The sequence below is a fragment of the Mauremys mutica genome, chromosome 2 (genome assembly GCF_020497125.1).
Source record: "Mauremys mutica isolate MM-2020 ecotype Southern chromosome 2, ASM2049712v1, whole genome shotgun sequence".
Classification (NCBI taxonomy): Eukaryota; Metazoa; Chordata; order Testudines; family Geoemydidae; genus Mauremys; species Mauremys mutica.
Window position 1 is genome coordinate 242,630,328 of NC_059073.1, and position 8,325 is coordinate 242,638,652.

At 42.0% G+C, this 8,325-nt stretch overlaps 1 long non-coding RNA gene across 1 annotated transcript in view; it reads right to left on the reverse strand.

The window, feature by feature from the left end:
- The window catches only part of LOC123363170, a 73,008-nt gene extending 65,299 nt beyond the window's left edge, over nt 1-7,709 (reverse strand). Inside the window, exons 1-2 of the long non-coding RNA XR_006576721.1 lie at nt 7,590-7,709; nt 7,074-7,360 (exon numbers count right to left, since the gene is read on the reverse strand). This is a non-coding gene — a long non-coding RNA (uncharacterized LOC123363170). The remainder of the gene's footprint in view (nt 1-7,073; nt 7,361-7,589) is intronic.
- Between the last annotated feature and the right edge of the window lie 616 nt (nt 7,710-8,325).

Consider the following 8,325-nt stretch of genomic DNA (forward strand, 5'->3'; position numbering starts at 1 on the left):
CACTGTGAAGGAGAAATGCAATGACTAAGGACTGGAGAGGCCCATGCATAGCATCCATTTAACACCTCTGCCCCTCCCTTATCAGAGCTTGATCATTAGGAAAAGAGTTTGATAATTTTAAAAGCAAGTCTTCAAGGACAAGGCTCTGTACATGGGAGATGGAAAAGGTTAAGGAGGAGTCTTGCTTCAGATTTCATACTTTTAACCAAAGTTGCAATAGGCATGTTAGAGGCATCTGCCTTTACCCATAGCTTTATAAACACTATGTACAACTCTATCTCCTCTACACTAGTTTGTAGAAGAAACACTTCACTGTGACTTTGATTTCATATTAAAAACACTCTAATACACTAGAGAAGCATTTACATGCCCAAAGAGGACATTAGAAAAGAGTAAAAGTGATTCAAGGCTATAGAATACATATACAGGGCTGTCAGTATGCAGGGAAAATCCTGCTGTGCCATTGGGAATAACACACAATACCATGGATGGCTTTAAGATTGCCAGAGGCAGTCCATTTGCCACATGCTGTACCAATATGTTAGAAATCTCAGCTAGAGTTAAGGGATGAAACTAAAACATCTTAGTATGCTAGGTATATCAAGACATTTTTTCCTTCCAGAAAATGTAGTTTAATGGTAGAGTATGCTAAACAGAGGCAGAGCAACAGAGAAGTGTTAATTTGAAAACGTACAACTAAATTAGCAAATACAATGTTCACATATTTATTAATACATTTAATAGATGCTAATATTTCAGTTTAAAATTTTATTTCAGATCTTGGAATGATTTGATTCTCAGGCTACAACAATCATCTCAAGTTGTTTTGAACTTATATTTTAAGACTGTGTGTGTGTGTGTGTGTGTGTGTGTGTGTGTGTGTGTGTGTGTGTGTGTGTGTGTGTGTGTTTCAAAGCAGCACTGTCAAGGAATTAGAATAGCTGTTATGTCATTTGTATTGAGGTATTTAGTTACCCGGTATACAGTGGAAGCAATGGATTATATTTCCTCAACTCTGCCAAATGTGTCCCAGTAACAGAGACAGCCACCATCAGTAACTGCTTGTCCAAAAGCCTTTGCAGAAGCTGAATGAACATTTTGCATTACCTCCAAAGTTACACACAAATGGGCATTGCCCAGACTACAGGGCAAGCAGCAGTTCATGTTCTTGATTTGGGGTGACCGAAACTGAAGAGGTTCAGGTTGAAACGACAAAATTCAGTGAACCTCAATTGAGCACTAACCTCCATCACAAAACCTGGTGTTGATCATGGTGCAATGCAATATATATAAATCAAATCACAACAGATAGCACCTAGGCCCTAGGTATTATGTGTGAATGACAGGAGAACACAGGTTTCATATTTAACTGGCTATCTGAGCTCAGAGGTTGGGTTTCTGGAGTACATGGTTAGTCCTTCATGACTTAGTATAACCAGTTTTCTCCTGTCACTAGTACACGGTAGATGGATTACTAGAGCCTGGACTCTTCTGGGCTACTGTCAGAAGACAATTATATGCCTTTCATGGCAGAGCTTTCTGAGCCTGAGCTTCTGATCCACTTTGTGTATATGCATAACAAGATTGACATCCGGCTCATCTTCTGCAATGTCTACACAGACTCAGAGACCTTCAGTTGTTAAACGTCCCAGTACAGTTTATTTACATTTGCTTTTCCCACCATCCTACTGATCCATACACCACATTATTTACGGTTTCAGTTTCTCCACAGTTCTCTGCCAAGGAAAGATCTCTTTACCTAGAGATCCATTCTGGCTCTGCTAGCCTTCCTCTCTCTCCTCTGCATTTCCTTCCCATGCCTTCTTATACCTCCTGTGTTAATGGGCCAATTTGCTAGTTAGCCCTCACTCAGTCCATTCTAATCACTAATTAGGCCCCTTCAGGTCACCCTGGGGAGAATTAGTTGGTAGTTAAATGAGCAGAGTGCTGGCACAGGTGTTGGTTCCCAGAATTCTGTCACAATACTGTGTGTTAATAGGGCTCCTTCAGCAAACTCAGAAATTTCTCCTGAAATCTTCATACATCCCTAGAAATTTTATTATTTGTAAACAATGTCTCCCTACCACTGATCATACTGTAGTATTCTGCAAGAACTGTGATAGGATGGTAGAGAGATTAGCTTAAAAAAATGCACCTACTTATAAATTCACAGCATCAGATGAAGTCTTCAGGGACAATTTGCAAATGAGATGGTTACAAAATGTGGTTAATTTTTTTAATCCTCCCCTAAGGACTTCCCATAACTAAATACATCCCCGCCAGTTGCTTATTTCTGAGAGATCAAAAGGTGAGCAGAATTCTCTCTGCTCTGCAGGGTGGATTTCTCATGCAGAATTCTGAGGAATCCCCACTGACATCAATGGAAGTTTCATTTGCATAATATTCAGTATAGAGCCATACTGGGGATCAGATAAGAAAACTTACCAATATCTGCTGTAGCCTTTAGTACTACATTGTGGGTAACAGTGAGGACAGTGAATCAAGACTCATGACTAGGAAGGATCTTCTAATGTTTTGTCTTTCCCACCCCAGCTCCACATCTACCCCTATCTCCATCCACTTAGCTTTGTCAAGTGGGTTAAGCCAATTCACAATAAGAGCATTCACACATGGCGTTAATCAGAAACAGTTCATCAGCAATAGCTATACCCTAAATTTTAGGGCTTTTCTGCATGGGGAGTTGTTCTGGAATAGCGTGGGTTTCCAATCAAAGTGGTAGGGTTATTCCAACTGTCCTGTTTGCAGCAACTTTCTGTATCTGATGAGCAAACCTCACAGCATCCCTAGATTTCATAGAAAGCTCAACTGGAATCCAAGATCATACATTCTCATCTCCATCTAAGATCTTTTCAGAACTGTTCATAAAAATCTCAGGTTTTGGAGAGATTTCAAAGATTCATACTAAACTGTACAGGTGATCTTATGTTAGCTTTCCTTGTTCTTCACAGAAATCATAGCCCCAATCATAATTATGCAAATTTCAGCTGAGCTATTTCATGTAGTTTTTATATATCATACAAACAAATGAGTAAGTCCAAGAACTTTTTGAATTGTCTGCAAAAATAAAAAAGGGGTGCAGTTTATTAAATACAGTAATGTATTTAAATTTATTCAGTCGTCCCTATTTGGGACATTGGGGCGGGGGGGGGGAGGAGGAGAGGAATCAAAGAGCCAAATCTTTTCCCTACTGAAGTCAATGGGAATTTCTGCAATAAGATCCAGATTCACTAAACAATAATTAGTGCACTAAGCTATGACAAAAAGGTTTTACAATTCAACTTCACATGCAATATTTTTCTCCATTTATAAATGGGTGGGAACAAATCTGCTATATTTTTACTTTTGCATCTATCACTGCAAGGGAATCAGCCTCTGTGTCATAAGAATACAGTAAGGGATGAATAATATTAACCAGAGTCTGGGTATCATGTGACTAGAAGCAAAATAATCATTCCTGTTTGATTATTTAGCGTCCCCCTGCATACATCACCACCAGGAGACTGCATGCGGGAATATTCTTTCTGAAGCTTCATTTAGAGTACCCAAGAGTAGTATCTCCAGAGCTTGGACCATCATCCAGAGAAGAGTTATTGCTTGCTGAGCATTTTTTTCAGTCTATCTAGGTATCAAAGACAATATATGACTGGCAAAACACTTAAATGGTAAAAATCTCTTAAATGGCAGTATCAAAGGCATAACATATTTCTGTTCTGATGCACACAACTATCCAGAAATCCCTCCTTGTCTGTGCTCATGTCAGATTTTAGATAAGACACAAAACTATTACTTTGGAGACCCAGAAAAGCCCTGAGTCCCCAAATTTGGATGTATAAGCTGTATATGCTTTTTCTGAGTGTGAAGACACCCTTGAGGCAAGGACCATCTTGTTATTCTGTCAAGTATCCACAAAAAGAACAAGGACTCCGGTGGCACCTTAAAGACTAACAGATTTATTTGGGAATAAGCTGCCATGGATAAAAAACGCAATTCCTCAGCTGCACCCTTGTTTTATTCTGTGTTTGTACAGCACCTAGCACAACAGAGTCCTGGATCACGCCTGGGGCTCTGAGGTGCTCTGGGTATAAATAATAACCAAGATAACCAGAGTAAAAAGAATTTAACTCTTCCCAGAGGCATGCCAACTTTGGGCACTTTACAGACCAGCAGACACAGCTCCTCCCACCCAGAGGAATTCACAGTCTAGGGACCAGAGTCTGACAGTTCTTTAATGCAGCTGTGCAGTGGGGACTGGCAGGAAGGAGCATGCAAGGAGCCTTCTCCCCTTTGCCCACCCCATACACAGGGACTGCTTGCTCTGTGTACTTCAGACATGCAACACTTCCCCGAGGGCAAAGTGAAGAGCCAGGGGCGTGGCAAAGTAGGACCTCTCCACAGTGGTCTGGAGGGTGGGGAAGTACGTTGCACTCTACCAAAAGGATGCAGTAGGAGGTCATTCTCCCCCTAGGCACTGAGCTGCTCTGTCTCCGAAGCTCCACTCAGCATAGTTTCCTTGCCATGCCCACTGGTGCTTTGCCTGACAGACACATTACATTCCTGGGCAAGGAGTATACGATGCAAGGATGGATTACATTTCGTCTTCTCTTTGGCTGTTTGTGCCACTACCTTGACTTGAATGAGGTTTGCTCATGCACCTCTGAAGACAACTTGGCCCAGAAGCAACAGCTGCATTATCAAGGTTTACTCAGAGAGGAAAAGGGGTGTCTTGACCCCTTCCTGTTTCTTCTTTTGGCATAAGTCTTGCTGTTGCATATAGACTCCTGGGAAGTATTGCATGCATGTAGATTCCTGGGAAAGAAAACTACTGTACATAGAGCAACACAGATGAAATCTCAGTCCCCAGGAGAGTTCTCCATATTAATCATGCTGTATTAAGCACCAGCTACATCAGCCAGAAAAACAGTAGTCCATTAATGGCTACTACAAACAAGTTTCACACAACATTTTTCAGCTGTACACATGCTCTCATTGTACTTCGAGTTTTAACATCCTGTAGAGGATGTTCACCCTTCTGCAGAGGTGCAAAGCCAGTGGACAACTGGAGTCCCACTTAAGCCCCATTTTGAGGACTTTAAGTTGTGTGTAAGCTAGTGCAGAGCCGCCAGACAGAGATGTGTGACACTCACACACACCATGTAGAGAATGATACCCATAATGATAAAAAAAAAAGTGGGGAAAACCACTTGGGGGGGGGGGGGAGTTTTTAAACTTCTACTTTTCAACACTTGACCATAGGCCTTTCTTGACTTCCATGCCATTGTTTTTAAAGCTGCAATTAGCAATGGATTAGCAGATGTTTGAAAGACAGCCGCCCAACTGGGCTGATTTTCCAGTTTCAAAACAGTACAATTGATGGGACGCTGTCCAGCCAGATACTCCAGTTTCTTGGAGCAAACAGAAACCTTTGTTGGCTGCAGGAACAGTCAACCCAATCCCTGATTGTATCCTAGCACCCTAAAATGATTTGCTTGAATTGCAAGTTCAGCCCTTTGCACCTACAACTCACAAATATTTCTGACTTAGTGATTTGAGCTATGTTTCGTCATCATCAATTGGATTTCAATAGCACATAGACCTAGGATGACCAGACATCCCAATAAAATCGGGACTGTCCCGATTTTGAGTTTGTCCCACATCCCAACCAGAGTACGGTTGGGACACCATTTGTCCCGATATTTTGTTTCCTGGTCTTCGGCGGAAATTCGGCGGAGAGTCCTTCAGTCGCGGACAGTCTTCAGTGGTATTTTGGTGGCGGGTGCTTCTGTCAAGGTTTATTACCCCCTGCCAAAATACTGCCGAAGACTGTCCACGACTGAAGGGCTCTCTGCCGAATTGCCACTGAACTCCTGGACGGGTGAGTGTAAAAAGAACCCGCCCCCCTCCCCCCCCGCGGTGGTCCCGATATTTTCCCCTTAACATCTGGTCACCCTACATAGACCTAGCATGTGTGGCAGCTGGAATAGCTCCAGTAATAAGGCTATCAAGTGGAAGTTGGCAATTTGATGGTATGGCTCATGTGTTGTTACCAATTTCTCAACCACAAAGAGAGTCATTTTTCCAAGATTGAACATGGGCTGTTGCCCAGAGTATAATGGCTGCTATTTACTTAAACAATCATTACACATACTTCCTAATAAGACACTTTGGAGATAACTGGAATATGGCAGGTGCTATAGAAAACCAAACACTATGCTATGCTATTGTTTCCAAAAGCAGATAGGCAGTGGTATAAATGAACCAGCAGGCACAATAGCTATGCTGCTAGCCTCCCGACTCAAGAAAAGAAATGTTAGTAATTATTGACAATATCTGGCCTGGCACAGTTACACCAAATTCCAACAGGGACCATTCATCTTTAAATAGCTGTGAAAGGATGCAAGTATCAGCACACAAAGAGGGCATTCTCTAGAGTATCAATGTTGGTGCAGGTCATACTGTTGGACAGGTTTGCTCAAACTTATCTCATCTGGTCTAATTTGTGAATTATCATTTTTTTTTATTTGTATTACCGCAGCATCCAGAGGCCCCCCACTCGTGCGGGGACTCATTACACTAGACAAACACAAGTAGAAGACAATCCCGGCCCCAAAGTGTTTAGTATTTGCACAGCCCATATTGCAGGAAGCCTGAACCTTTGGTTAACATATCAAACAGATAATTTTGCCTTTTGGTTAGGGTTAAGAGCAGTATAAAGGGACCATTGTCAGACTCATGAATTGGGCCTTGTGTATGAAACTGGCAGTGATCTCTTGTGTCTTTTCCTTCCCCACAGCCAGTGTTTGTATCAAAAGAGGAGGAGGCCTATATTTTCACGTCTTTGAAACTTAAGTGCAGCATTATGAGAAGACTAACTCTGACCACAATAATAAATAAGTCTACAGGTGGGAGGGAGATGGGGGAGAGAGAGAGATCAAGAGAGAGCCATCCAAGTAGCCTTATTATGTATCTGTCCAAGGATCTGAGGACACTTAAACATCCATTGAGTGAATTCTGCCTCATATCATTCCTATGAGATAGGGTGCCATAAATCTTACCTTTCCAGCAGTGGGATATGGCGTGCCTCAGTTTCCCCTTGTTCTTGTGTAGTTGGGCATTTAATGTGGTTAATCCCTCCAGCCAAAACTTGTAACGCTTTCCTTTTCCAGGGTAATATGAAGTCCAAATGGAACAGAATATAGTCTTCTGCCCCACCTGGGCCACAATCTTCTTTCAAAGGGGCTAAGCCATCCTTCAGCCTTCTCAGGCCCCAAATCCCCTCTCACTCCTTTCCCTTAGTTCCAGGGTTTTACCCTTTGGTTGCCAATTTTGGTTGGATGTCTTCCTGGAGGTTTCATTACATGACATAATCTTTAATTAAAGATTAATTCCCAGAGACTCCAGAACAATCCTGGAGGGTTGGCAACCTTAGTTTACCCTCCCCTGAACTCTGGGGCATCTAGATCCTCCTGGTTATTCAAGGCTTCTGCTGTGAGACCCTGTGTAATGCAGCCACGGTCTGCCCTCAAGCCCCACAGCTGCCCCAGTTGATAATTTCCAAGACTGTTTCTTACTTTGTCATCTCCTCTTAGGCTTCTTCCTGACCCTCCCACAGAGCTACTTGCAGGCTCTATTCCCAGCTCCTTCTCCAGAAGGGACTCTCAGCACTCATTGAAAGCTTCACCAGTTAGTTTGCATTCTCACCAAGTCTCCTCCCGCCTAAGAAGATGAAGCTTTTATATCCTGCGTCCAGCCTTTGATCACATGACTCCTTACAGGGCTACAATTCCCAGGGACTCTCTGGAAACTACACCTCTCAGAACTTCCTGGCTCTGTGCTGAAACTGGCTGGGGCTCCATTTTATAGATAGGAAAATGAGACATAGAGAGCAGGGCTGGTCAAACATTTTCCATATAAATTGTTTTTTGATGGAAACCTGGATTGCGAATTTTTAAATTGTATTTTATTTTATTTGTGCAAAGAGTGCCTGCTTTCCCTGGAATTTGATTATTATTATTTAAAGTTTTAGGCTGAAATGTTCCAATTTTTGAGTTTTCAGCTTCTGAGGAAAATTTTCAGCAAAAGCAAGGTGGTGGTGTTGCGGGGTTTGGGTTTTTTTCTTCAAAGATTTCAATGGAAGATAAAAAAAATTCAGAACAGTTCCTCTATGTGGATTAAGTGATTTGCCATCAGTCAAAAAGGAAATCTATGACAGAACTGGGAAACAGTACCCAGATTTTCTGATTTAAGTATCTTAACCACAAGACTATCTTTCTGCAAACTAACCCTGCAAACAGATCAATAAACATA